A 13,904-nucleotide genomic window follows, 5' to 3' on the forward strand; every position below is an offset into this window, starting at 1 on the left:
TCCCCCCCCCTTCCCTCCCTCCCGGCGATAGGGACTCTGCAGCGGGCTGTGGTGCTGGAGGGGGCAACGATGTCTGTCAGAGATGTCCGTTCCGTTCACCCCACCTCTCTGGTTTGGTACCGGTGAGGAACCGGCAGGGTTTGGTCGGAGTAGGTGTGGAGCGCCTGTGCTGGGTGGCTGGTGGGAGCCGCCGGCTCCTTCTCAGTTCTGACCGCAGGACACACAGGGTCTGTTCACTGAGGGTGTCTTTATTGGTTTCAACTTAATTCTTCTCATGTGCATTCAGTAAAGCTCGCTGAAGACCTAACCAAGGGTCACAGAGAGTCAATGAGGTAGAACTCATCTACAGCATTTCTTGAAGAACGTGCTTCCTGATGGGCGCGCTGAGTGCTGCTCTCATGGGATCCTTGCCGGTGTCCAGTTGTGGAGCCCCCAACATGAGAAGAACATGGAGCCCTTGGAGCAAGTCCAGAGGAGGGTCATGAAGATAATCAGCTGTAGAACCTCTCCTATGAAGACAGGAGAGAGGTCGTGTTTGTCAGCCTGGAGAAGGCTCTGGGGAGATCTTCCAGTACCTGAAGGGGCTCAGAAGAAAACTGGGAGGGAGTTCCTACAAGCGCATGTAGCAGTAGGGCAAGGGGTAATGGCTTTAAGAGGGTGAATTAGAGGTGAGGGTGGTGAGACACTGGCACAGGTTGCCCCGGGACACTGTGGCTGCCCCCTCCCTGGAAGTGTTGAAGGCCAGGCTGGATGGAGCTTTGAGCAACCTGGTGTAGTGGGAGATGTCCCTGCCCATGGTCTTGAAGGTCCATTCAACCCAAATCATTTTGTGATTCTGTGAATACTGCAGTGGGCATGTATGCTTTTCCCATATGTATGTGAGGGCAAAGGCATGTCTGATTTTACAAAGACTGGACAGGCCAGTGTCTTCATGCAGCTGAGCTGGAATTGGCTAATAGCTTTTTTCTTTCAGTCTCCATGTTTGAAAGACATGCAGTCGCTCTGTCTGCCAGGACACAAAAGTAACACTGATATATTAATTAAATGTCATCATGGGCGAAAAGGTAGAGTTTAAAATATAGATTTTTTTTTTTTCCTGCTGTCAAGCCGAGTCACAAGTAGCTATGGAGATTGCAGGGAAATGGGAAGTCATGTCCTCCACACCAGATGTACCAATTCTAAAGTGAAACAATAAATATATTGGAAGTCCATGGTACTGTGATCATAACTAACAGACTGTGCACAGAGCAGTATAATTTTACATCCCATGCCCTTAACCACTAGTCGCCACAAAAAAACATACAATGTACGTTTGTTTGGCAAGGGGAAGCTCAGAAGTAAATGTTTCCTTTCCAGGCTGTTATTGTGAAGCTAGATAATGTTAACATTTATGTAAGACAGCAACATGAGATGATGATTTGGCAGCAAATTGGACAGCACAGAAATGTAAAACCAAAAAAAAAAGCCCAGCACACAGGCTGTGTGACTGAATGGAGAATGAAATGCAGACATATAGGATATGTAAAGGATGTCTTCAAGAAATACCAGATCCTCAGACCAAACCCTGACCTACTTAGCAAGTGCACATTGTTCTGACCTGAAGGGTGTTGTGAGTGAGTGTTTCTATACACTCTTCATTTCCAACACATCACAGTAATTCAGCAACTCAGAATGTGGACAGTCCTCTAAAAAGCCGATGTTAACCTTAATAGGAGTAAAAAACACCACTAAGGTAGGAAATTATGATTTCTGGAAATAACACGTATCAAGAGGCTTTCTCATGAAAAATATTGTTTTCCTTTGTTAATCTGATTCTAAAGCAGACCCAGGAAGAGGCATACTAATGGCAGGGCCTGCAAGCTCTTTCAGGAGCAATTACAGATAATGTAACAACTACTAAAAGACAACTGTTAGAGTCATTATTCTATGTTTGTGCAACGAAGCATCGCTAAATGGAGTCTGAAAACAAACAAGTCCTCCCTCCTTACTTTGCTGTTTCTTAGGCTGTCATGTGGTGAGTCTTATCTTCAAGTTGCAGTTACCAGCTGCAGTGATAACTTTATCCAAAGTGGCCATAAAAAAAAATACACACATCTTGTATTCGAGGACCTGTCTGCAACCCACAACACCCTCAGTCACCGTGGTGAAGCGCTCTGTGGGGCATTAACGTGGGGGTGAGGCTCTCCCAGGTGCCTCAGGTGATGGGGTGGAAACCTTGTTTTGTTCAGGGTGAGTCCAGTGTGACTGGATTGGATGAGGAAATTTTCTCTCCACACAGAACAAAGTTGCCCAAGGAAGAGGGTACAAAGAATGAGGAAGTGGGCTGGTCTCAGCACTCTGTGGGCACCTTCCTTTCACCAGCCTGGATTACTGCAACAAGCCTGGGTCTTTTGGAAAAGAAAGAAGCTGAGACCTTAAATATGGAAAGCCAAGCTCACCCTTTAGTAAGCACTTTCTTTGCTTCTCCAAACAACATCCTTCTGCTGCTGTGATTTCTCTCAGAGCAAGGTGTGTTAGTGAGTCAGTCAGCTGTGGGCACTCCTTAATCAGGCAGGGAATACCTACTTCACCCCTTTCAAAAAAACAGAAGCATAAATCAGCTTAGTGTCTCAGTCTAATCTGATCTTTGTCAGCTTTTCTCTTTCCAAGCTCTTTACAGCTGCACTGAACTATACTTGACTGTTAATGTAGAAAAAGTTCAGAAAAGCCAAAGACCACACACTGTAAGAATTACAAAACCACTTTTAATAAGTATTCTTCCCAGAAACTTGGAGAGCTTTTATGTGACAATCTTATTAAAAGCAGTTTAAAAACAAAAATTGCAACTCAAACCATGAATGTAAACAAATAAATGAAGCCACTTTAGAGTCCAATCCCCCAAAAACTTCAGAAGCAAGCTCATTACTCATGGCAACACATCAAGACATGAAGACACCTGGAGCCATAGCCTTCTTTGTCCTCAGCTCCCAACCACTAAGATGTACCAAAGGGAAATATGGAAATATGGGGTGCAGAGTACCTTATAAATAAGGAACATTTGGCTTCATCTGCTTGGCCCCTGGATCAGCTCTGACTGCCCAAAGCAAGTGAGACAGCAGCACCACAGGGCCAGGGAGGCTGAAGAACCTTCTCTAGAGGAGCAAGGAGCTCTGGAGATCCAAAGGCAGGAGGACAAGGAGGGGGAACAGGGGTGAGGGACCTTTGGAAGGGCAGTGAGAGGTAAGCAGACAGGAGCAGTGAGGTTTGGTTAAAGAAAGAAACAAAGGAATGGGGTCACTGAAACACATCGGCCATTTTTAGGCTTTTCTAATTACCCTGACTGACTCTTCAGGTGTGCAGACACTGCTATGCTCCCACTTGCCCCATGCTCTAGGTTGCAGCCAGCCTACCATCCCCCTTAGCATCTGGAGCAAGCCAGTTCATTCTTCAAGCCGTGACCAAAACAAACAAAAATATGTTTCCACCAAAACATGCCCTGTCCCATCCACTTCAACCCCTTGCAAACACAATTTCCAGCTTCCACTGCCAGCAAGCCCCATTGCCTGCTCCCAGTCCCTTGCCTGACCATGCAAAGACCTTAGAAACACAGTCACAAGGGCTAGAGTTGGCAGGGGTGAAAGCTCTGACAGTCAGTCAGGGATGAGGACAGCAAGGACTGAGGAGTACCACCTCTTTCTTTGCCCCTCTGGACAAGCCCCATTGCTGGTACTCAGTAAGACTGAAGTCTTCAGGTTATGTTTGGAGGAGTGTTGTCTGATAGCTTATGGTTAAAGCCAGAATCAGGCTTTGGGGTCAAAAGGGCTGAAAGCCTAGGACTCTTTCTGAATAACATGAAGGTTGCAGAGAAATAAGATCTGGTACCCAGTTCTTGTCATTCTGGGTCAGGGCTGCAGTGCCACCTGAACTAACTAAATCAAGCAGCTTCCCATGAAGTCTGGAGGGATGATAAATTGCACTCAACCTTAAATTCGGGGTGAATTATTACCACCACTCTTCCCAGCAGCAGAGGAGATAGGAGAACACTCATCATTGCACAATAAAAACATCCACAACCTATGTCTGACTCCGTGTATCTCCCAAAGTACATGCCAGATGCTGTAGGTGGCATACAGGGAGGATAAAGAGGGGGACCAGGGCAGGAAGGCTGTCAGAAGGGAGAAAGGGATTTTTTTTTTTTTTAAACATTTGTCACTTCTGAGTAGTAACTAAGCCACATGTATATACACAGAAATATGCCTACTTGTCTCTTGGGAGCAGGGGGAGAACTCATGCCCGTTAGTCAGAGGAGGGGTGGCTCACACAGCAGGGTTAAGCAACCACTGGAGATGATAGTCAGCAGAGAAAGAGATGTCCCAAGAGCAATTGAGAGTAAGAAGAATCAGGAAAAAAAAAAATCAGACATTAATGGACATTTCCACATGAGATCAAATAAATTGTTGGTAAAAGGGAGGTAGAGGTAGTTTCCCCATGTTCGGTCATTTCTTCAGTGTATTTTGTACATTTTGGAAAAGCACTCCTTTTCTAAATTATTTATTTATTTTCACATCAAGAGTCTTAAGGCTGCCAAAAAATGAAGCTCTGGACTAAAAAAAGCATTCCAGTTCACTGCATTAAACTGCCCAAAGTATTGCCCAGAATTGGCAATATGATCTTTGCATCTTCAGAGAAAATACTGAGTCATGTCATCAGCCCCCACACATCTAACAAAAATAAAAGCAGCCCAACATTTCAAGATTCACCCACTCGTCATTTAAAGAAAACACAAGTCATTCAGTCATGCCTCATGCTTCAGAGACCTTTAGAAAACACCCAATGCAGGGAACATTCGCCTACATCCTGCCCACGTGCTGTGGCAAGCCAGTGACGTTGTTTGTAACTCACTGACTTGCGGGTCTGGACAGTGTTTGTTTCAGCATCCTTGGGGGAAGTCGCTGAGACTTAAAGGTTTTTCCCGAAAATGTGACACAATAGCTGCAGCCTCAGCCCTTCTGTTAGCAACACTGAAATGGTTTAACACAACGTACCCAGCTTGAACCTTGGGAGGAGACAGGAAAGCCTCCTGTGCTTCATTGCATAAAAGATCGGGCAAACTTAAGCCCTAGAACTTAAGATGTAGTTCGTACAACATGCTACTATGCTCCCTTCAAGGGTTAATCCTGTACTGAAGCGTTAGCACTCAGCACACATTAGACCAGGAGGTATTTGCACAAAGATCAAGATTTGGGGAATTTCCCAGGAAATCCTCCTCCTTTTACACCTTCCCACATCATTGTCCCTTAGCACGAAGAAACAAGCTTCTGCATGTCACCCAGTTGCTGGCGATGTCTCCTCCAGTGCTAAAAGCTGCTTGAAGTATTAACAGCTGAACCTGGAGGTGCCAGCCCAGCTCATGACAGAGAGGAAGACGTCACAGCACAGGAGGACACGGAGTTACACAATCTTTGTGGTGCTGAAAGTAGTGTTGGAAACTTGTCAGGAGCCCAAAGACCAGAGCTAATTTGTATTCTCTTTTACACAGCATGATTTTAATCAGAGCAAAAAGCTCCCAGTTGTGTTTTATGTACAGAGCGTTATAAGTAGAGACAAGTTAACAGAGCAGCTAGGAGCAGGACGTGCTCCACAGCACAGGGAAGAACATTAGATGGGGAAAAGAAGGGCAGGCAAGCCTCCTACACCCTATTTGTCAGCATTTCCCTGATTCTTTAAGAAGGGCAGGTGCTGTAGAGCAAGAGGCTAAGATGTAGCTTCATCAAAATGTTGTGATTGCCTAATTCTCCTTATAAGAAGAAAGAAGAAAAAAAAAAAAAAAACAGAAATAAAAAGAGACCTTCAAAAAGCTCAAAGACAAGCTTATTTGAAAAAGCTCTTCCCAGAGGTTCTGGATTGTTACCAAGTAAAACATTAAGGAAACACATCTCAATTGCCATTATTTGACAGCAGTTGTGCCTTGTTGACCTCTAACATAAGCTCCTCATGCTTCATCTGCAAACAGGTGTGTGCAAGTTCCCCTTCACAACTAATCTGCTTTGCTGAGAGCAGACAGTGCAGAGGGCTGGCACAGCCCCCAAACATCACTGTTCTCAACAGTCTCCCCTCCATCACCCCCTTTCTACACTGTGACAGACAGAGAGTAGGAGTTGGGTGCCAGGTCGTCGTTCGGTCACCTCTCCCCACCTGGGCTTGCAGCCACACTGCCTGCACAGGGTGCAGCACTGAGGTGCACCCTTAGGTGCCACCAACGTGAGCCAGTGAGGGAGTGGGAGCTGCAGGTTAACAGGAGAGCAAACAGACCTTGACATTTCCTGATTTGTTTGCTTTGTTGTCCCGGTAGGTTTACTGGAAATTCAGTTGTGAGGTTTACCATCTGGACAGTGCAATTGCTGGAGAAAATCCTCAATTTTAGCCTTCTTCTCTTTACCCACTGGGTAAAGTTCAGTTTCATTCTTTGAAAGCTGGAAAAAAGAAAGAGAAAAGAAAGAGAAGGAGAAGAGAAAAAAAAACCCAAACAAAAAAAAACCAAAAACCAAACTGGGACCTTTACTGTGCTCTGGAACATGATTTGGGCATGATGTTCAATGTCTAGTTCAGAATGGGATAAGCCAGATGTTAGGAATATAAAAGGAAAGTAGGGATACAGTCTCAGCTGGAGCTTCCTACATTTGGTCCAATCAACCCTGCCACCAGAGATTTATCCCACCAGTTGGCTCCTTTCCATCATAGGACCCAAAAACAGTGCCCTCTCTGCTCTCATCCTTTCTCCATGCACTCCTTCGGCCCCCTCCCCCATGCACATTTGTCCCCCCTGACTCAGATAGCTCCCCAAGGAACTCAGGCAGCACCAATGCTCAGGGATGGGGAAAAGGAAAGAAAGTGTCAGCTGAATATGCAAACAATCCTGTGTGCACCCCAGCATGTACAACCCAGGTCTTTGTCATCATGATGGAGTACGCTCCATCCTGTTTGTTTTCCTTCCCTGGTATTACCATACACTCCCTTTCCATATGAGCAAATGCTGAACTTTAACCACCTTTTTTGAGATGGGCTGATTTCCGCCTGGATAATATCTGTCCACCAGCTGCATACGTATTTTGTTCAAAAATCACAGCCAAAAAAAAAAAAATCTAGTGTAAAATCTACATCTGCCTTAAAACAAAACAAAACAAAACCAAAAAAAAGGCTTTTTCTGTGTTTGATTTCTGATACCACTTAGGCACCAGGTGGGAGCAGTTTTCACTTGCACGAGCAGCCCTGCTAGGACGCAGACCATGGTGACTGGAGAACGACTGCTTTTACACTTTGAGGTGATGTGTTCGGGATGCTGCTGCCTGCCTGCTTGCCCACTGCCCTCTCCCCTGCATGGCTCCATGCCACAGGGAGCTGCATGGGGTGTGGACATCAGCCTATCCCCCCTCACATCACCCTGGACAGACAGACACCCCGAACGTCAAGGAGATCGGGACAAAGCGGTTTTGCGGGCCAAGGCGGCAGTGGCGGCGAGCGGGCAGATCCCTAGGCCTGGCAGACAAATAGCTCTCTCTTTCTCTCTCTCTCTCCCTCCCGACTGCAGCCGTCTTCCCCAAGACAGAGGAGCCTCATGAATCAAGTCAAACACCCAGCGACAGGCTGGGGAAATCCATTAATATGCACCGTCCGCAGCACGTCGCCAGCCCCCGGCCTCGCACGCCGCTCACCTGCCTGTCTCACCCCTGGCAGGCAGCACCGGAACAAAGGAGCAGGGGAGGCCGGCAGCGACAGCCCCTGAAAAGGAGGGAGGCAGTGGCTGGAGACAAAGCTCATTCACCGGCCGCCATGGGTGTGAGGAATGCTCCCACTCGCCCTATTGTCTGGGGTCCTTTGTGCTCCTCCACCCCTCTGGTCCCCAACCACACAGGCTGAAATATTGGGAGCGGGACAGAAACGGCTTTGTCGGGGGAAGGCCCTCGCGTGTGAAAAGGCTCCTGCCCTCACCCCGCTGTACGTGTCTGTCTGGCACACGGGCCCACGCTCCTGACCCAGAGGGCAGGTAGGGTCCCCGTCTTGCCACCCCAAAGAGCCCATCCGAGCCGGGAGCTGGATCTGCAGAGCAATGCAGACAGGCAGATCCAAGTTTTTTTTCCTCAGTCCCCTCCTGAGCACCTCCTTTGCTTCCAGAGAGTTTTCCCTGCAATGCCTTTGGGAGCAGATCTGGCAGCACAGACTTTGGTGTGCAACAAGCAACCACAGTGACTCCTTCACCCCTTCCTGCCTCAGGACCAGCACAGACACCTCTGCCAAATCTCCATCGCTTTGTCTGGCAGTGGCTGTGGCCCCCCTCATGCGGGCCACATCTGATTCCCTTGTCTCAGAGCAGAGCCATAATTGCCAAGCTCTCCCGAGGGGTCTGTCCCCAGCTGCAGCACACCACTCAGCTCTCCTCCCACTGCCACCACACGCTGGCATCAGAGGGACCAGGACAGAGAGAAGAAGGGGAGAGCCAAGTCCCTCCAGTGTGGGGAGCAGTGTGACACTGCCATGCCCGTGCCCAAGGGATCAGAGTGCTGCCCAGCCCCATGCCACATGGTTCAGCTCTGGCAAGTGACACACAGAGAGGTACTGCTCATCTGCAGATGGCACTTCAGCTTCTACAGTCCCTGCCCTGCCCACTCTCAGCTGTCCCACACCTCCCCACAGGCACTGCTATCTTAGCCACGCATGATGACAACTGCAAGGTGGGGCTCATTTGGACAATCCAGTCTATGGGATGTAAGAAAGGAAAGAAAGATAAGGTCCAAACCTGAAGGAAAAGCTTACTCTGAGAAATGGTGCCTGGAACCACGAAGGAACCCTGGTATGCAATTGCTCCACCACTGGGATGGCAGTGCTGGCTTCTCCAGTGCAGAGAGGTGCATGGTCCAGGAACAAGCACAGAGTTACTGTACAGAGACTGCTGAGGGAGCCTGAAGGGTCTTTGTAAGGGACAGGGATAGTAAGGAGGCAGCTGTGTATATACATACAACTAAAAAGCCCATTTCTCAGTTTTTTGCTGCTGAGACAGTTTCTGACATTTTTCCGGTACTAAGGAGCACGTGTTAAAGAGGAAGACTCTATCCAAAGTTGAGTTTCTCTTCCTCTTTTTCATTATACTCAATATATTTGAAGTACTAAGTAGTTGTTGCAAAAAAGTTCCTATGGTCATCAGAAATAAGCTTTTGCTAAAGAAAATTGCAGGAATTCCTACTAAACATCATTACTTCCCTCCTTGAGCTCTGGTCTTCACACTGAAGCTTCAGCAACTCTTGCAAAGTATCCTTGGCCTTTATAAGCAGGACTCACACAGAGTTCAGTGGACAGGAAATTCTCAGTAACATCTAAGTTGCAGAAGCAAGACCATCATTCCCAAAGCCACCCACTAAGAGGAGATCCTGTGAGGCTAGATAAGGCAAAAAGCCAGATAAAGGAAAAGGCCTTCATCTTGGTCTGTCAAATTCAGAGAACGAGGAAAGACCAGAGTTGGGCGGGTGCGATAGCTCTTGGCCTCTCTTCTCTGTGCCACTTCAGTCAGTTCCATGACACTTCCCTGGGCAAATGGGGACGTGACAGCTCTGTCCCCTTGGTCTCCAGGTCTGCACTGAGCTGGTGTTCCCACACCAGCAGCATTTCAGCAGCTGGGAGGTCAGTTGCATCAGCCCAGAGCTGAAATGAAGTGACTCTAAGACCCCTTTTGGCACCCAAGCCAGAGGAGCTGCCTGAGTTAATGAAGCTGATGCAAACAGGATGGTGTGTAGCAAGGTACTGAAAAGCAGGGAACTTCCCCCAGGCTGCCTTCAGCTCTGGCAGAGCATTTGGCTCAGTTTGTAACTTATTAACACCAACAATCACATGATCAAAGTTCAGCAAATTGCTCTTCTTTCTGGGACTTGAAAAGCACATCATACAGGTTTGCTAGTAATAAAAGAGACGTCCAGAGAAAGCATCTCCTACCCCACCTGCCCAGAGACCTCCACTGCACCACTGCCTGTTTGCATCATGAGGCCATGTTTGTTCCCCCACCTGGTGCCTGAGAAGCCATCTCCTCTCAGCTCTGCACCTCAACAAAGCCTAAAATAACCCCCAGATTTAGGAGGAGAGTCTCTGCCGAGAAGGAAAATATATTAATGTCCCAGTGAGATGAACAGGTTTGTTGGCACACATGCTGCATGTTTTAAGTGTCTCCCCTGAAGCTGAAACTTAACCCGAATCTAAATTGTGCCTCTGGTGCCCTTAATTGAAAGAAGTGTTCAATAGACTATGTCACTTGGAAAATTAATCACTTTGCTGCTGGGTAAGTGGGGATGGGTAACAGAGTCAGTGTTGCACCTCAGCATCAGATTGAGAGCAGCAGGGCTGTTTCTCCTGGGAGCAGGGGACGGTCACACGCAAGGGGACGGCTGTGGTTCCTGTGGTCAGTCTCTTATGTGGCCATTAAGCCCACACAAGCCAGATCACCTCCAAAAGAAACTTGGAGATCCCAGAGGGGATTTTCTAGCTGCTGCTGCCTGTGCGACTGACCGCTACTCCCAGGGAGTCATTCCTTTGGAGCCAGAGGGAGAGTGGCCCGGGCAGATATGGAACACGGTCACCCCACTGGTGGGCAGAAAGTGTACCTCACTGGAGGCAGAGAGGGTACATGAAGAGGAGATGCAAGAAGGACACAAAGGAAAGGAGGTTTTTACTAACCAGAGAGGAATACAAGAACCTATCAGTGGTAAAACCTAACAGAGAAGGTGCTGACAGATGGAGCTACTCATGTAGACTCTCAAAGGTATCATTTGGTGAGGTTGACACTAGAAAGAAAATCAAGGGCAAAGAGTCACTGAGCAGGTGGCATGCTTTGAATCCTGGCTGTCCTGGAGTCAGCACTGCTTATTCCAGCACATGCCTGTTGCAGGAAACAAGCTACCCAGGGAGGAGGAGTTACACAGCAATTATGACCACTTCCCAACCAGTGGAGCAGCCAAACATCCTCTGCTGCCCAAAGCTTCTCTGCAGGCTCACAAGCAAAAAAGCCAAACAGGTTTGATTCACTTTGCAGCTACTGCCCAAGCCAGCATAGTTAACAGTGTTGGACCTAATACACAAGAGGCAAGCTTACACCAACTTAAGGACAGATTCACCGAATTGTCATGGCTGGAAAAAGCCCCTAAGATCACCATGTCCAACTGTCAAAAAACAGCCCAAAACTTCCTGCCCACTAGAACATTGCCTGAAGTGCCTTATCTATATGGCTTTTTAGTACCTCCACCTCCCTGGGCAGCCTGTTCCAGCACTTGACTACTCTTCTTAGTAAAGAAATTCTTCCTAATGTCTAGTCTAAACCTCCCCAGGAACAACTTCAGATCTTACTTCCTCCAGTCGTACTGTTTAATTACTTGAGAGAAGAGGCCAACCCCTGACTCACTGCAACCTCCTTTCAGGTAGCTGTAGAGAGCAACAAGGTCTCCCCTCAGCCTTCTCTTATCCAAACTAAACAATCCCAGTTCCCTCAACTTCTCCTCACAGGACTTGTTCTCCAGACCACCTTGGTTGCCCTTCTCTGAACTCACTCCAGCAACTCAATGTCTTTCTTGTAGTGCAGGGACCAGAACTGAACACAGTACTCAAGGTGCAGTCTCACCAGTGCCAAGTCCAGGGTGATACACAGCTTGCTTATCCAAACCTGCAGATGTCCAGGGAGCACATAGTTCTGTTGTTTAAAGTGTTTTTATTCACATACTTTATAATGAACAGTATCTGCGTATTATTCTTCACAAGTATCTGCACTCCATAAAGGTCAAAGGTAAGAACATCCAAGTAAACTTACTGGAGGTGTTCCTCATTTTTGAGCATTTTATTGGAGCAATCAGTGATTTATCAACAACTGGCACTGCTGGTGAACGTGCAACTGATATTTACTCTGACCCACAAAGAGCTACTATTTTAGCCCTGCTAGAAGCAAGATGTTCAGTGCTATTTTCATGGTACCAATGCCTATTGCCAGGCCTGCAAGGACACATGATCTACGGCCTTTTAATCAAAGGCTGGGCCTGGGGCAAGTAAAGTTCTGAGCCAGTTTCTGGTTGTTATTAAAAGGGATCACTAAACATTCACCGCACTTCCCGGTATACTTTGTGTCTGGTGGGATAAAGCATCCCTTCCTTCCCTTCTGTACAAGAAGCAAGTACAGCTGGATAAAGGAACAAAGTTCCACTTCTGCAAGTACCTACCAGAAGAAATGGTGCCATTTAGCCATCACAATCAGTTGTTTTCCCTGCAGAAATATACTGACGTGGCCCTTGCTTCTCAGTGGCTGAGGAGAAGGAAAAGAGAAACCTTGACCACAAAGAGGAACCAAGCCCTCAGGAAAGTAGCAAAGAGGATGCCGTAAAACATTTCAGGAAACACTAATGGAGAGATAGGGCAGCCAGAAGCTTTGAAAATTTTGATTTCTTTAAGGTAATGAACTTTCTCTTATAACTGGAGGAGAAATAGCCCGTGAGCTCTCTCTCTGAGATTTCTCCTGCTATGTTCAATACTGTAAAAGGCTGTAGAATAGAGAACACTCTCAGCTGGGTTAATTTACAAGGTAAAAGTGATTTTTTTTTCCCCAGGAGAAGTTAAACTAGACTCATGGCCGAGCCTCTCCGAGCCTTATAAAGAGTGTTTGAAACTCTTCTGTTTGCACAAGGAGAGCAGGAGCGTCTCCTGCCCCAGGAGCACAGGCACTGCCAATTCCAAAACCACCTCAGCCACTGGGGAATTGCCCAAGTGGCAGCACTTTGCAGGAGAAGTTAAATATTTCAGATTCCCTTTTCAACCAGGCTACTTAAGCTTTAGATCTGTTTTTTGTTAAAGCCTTTTTATTCTAATTATGAAAGTCCTTGCCGAAATGCAGTACCTTGCCCACTTCAGTTACTGTTACCATGTGCCTGCTGAGATTATCAGCAAGCCTTCAAGATGCAGCAAGGTTAAACTCAGTAGTTCTCAAGGAGTGATAAAAACCCCTTAAGTGTAGCACAGGAGAAAGATTATACTCTCAGCAAACAGAGGATCCAGAACAACCCTGAGAAACTCAAGTTTTGGACCAACAGCAGTTTCATGAAACGCAGGGAGGAGAGTGCTCTGGGGACAAATAGCAGCAGGCATCAGCCCATCAGGACCAGACTGGCCCAATAGTCACCTGGCTGAAAAGGACCTGGGAGGTACAGGCATGCTAAGCTGTGTATGAGTGAGCTCTCATCTCAGACACCATGGACTGCAGAGTGGGCAATGCCAGGGGCAGTGTTGTCAGCAGGCCAAGGGGAGGTGATAATTCAACACTGTGAAGGCTGCACCTGGAACAAGGCTGGGACAGCAGACTAAGGCTTCCTAGAAAATCTGTTTGTGATTATTGAGGGAGAGAAAAAAATGGAGGAAAAGAAGAAAAAAAAAACCCAGAAGAGACAATTTCTTCCCAGTTCCCACATCTTATAAACGACCCTACATTTAGGATGTGTTATCTGAGAAAGCCAAGTTCTCTTTTACTTAAAAGTTTATTGTAGGAAGAAGACTTCGAAAAGGGAACCAAGCTCTGGGCTGTTCAGGGCACAAGGCAGTGCTGCCAGAAGCCTCCCTACCAGCAGGACATAGGGAAAGAGCAGAAGGAAAGATGATCAAAAAAATTGCTGACAACATTCCTGCCCCCCCTGTAACCCTGAAGCATCACATCAAGATTCATTTGAGATGGCTATGGACTAATAGGTGGGTTTGACAGGTGGAGAAGATCAGATAGGAGAAAATATGACTGCACTGAACTGGCCCTGAACTCCTTGATCTCCTTTGGAGAAATTAATTGCTTTTAGCTGCCAGGTGCCAGTCACCAGGGCAAGCCCAGTAGGTAAATAGGCACAGGCAGTGTCTGCAGCAAGAAG

At 47.2% G+C, this 13,904-nt stretch overlaps 1 long non-coding RNA gene across 1 annotated transcript; it reads right to left on the reverse strand.

The window, feature by feature from the left end:
• Positions 1 to 168: 168 nt before the first annotated feature.
• On the reverse strand, positions 169 to 8,958 carry LOC115599493. The gene is made up of 3 exons (XR_003988465.1): positions 8,791 to 8,958; positions 2,439 to 2,572; positions 169 to 509 (listed from the first exon to the last, which is right to left on the reverse strand). It is a non-coding gene; the product is annotated as an uncharacterized LOC115599493 (long non-coding RNA).
• Between the last annotated feature and the right edge of the window lie 4,946 nt (positions 8,959 to 13,904).

This window comes from Calypte anna, chromosome 1 (genome assembly GCF_003957555.1).
Source record: "Calypte anna isolate BGI_N300 chromosome 1, bCalAnn1_v1.p, whole genome shotgun sequence".
NCBI classification, from domain to species: Eukaryota; Metazoa; Chordata; class Aves; order Apodiformes; family Trochilidae; genus Calypte; species Calypte anna.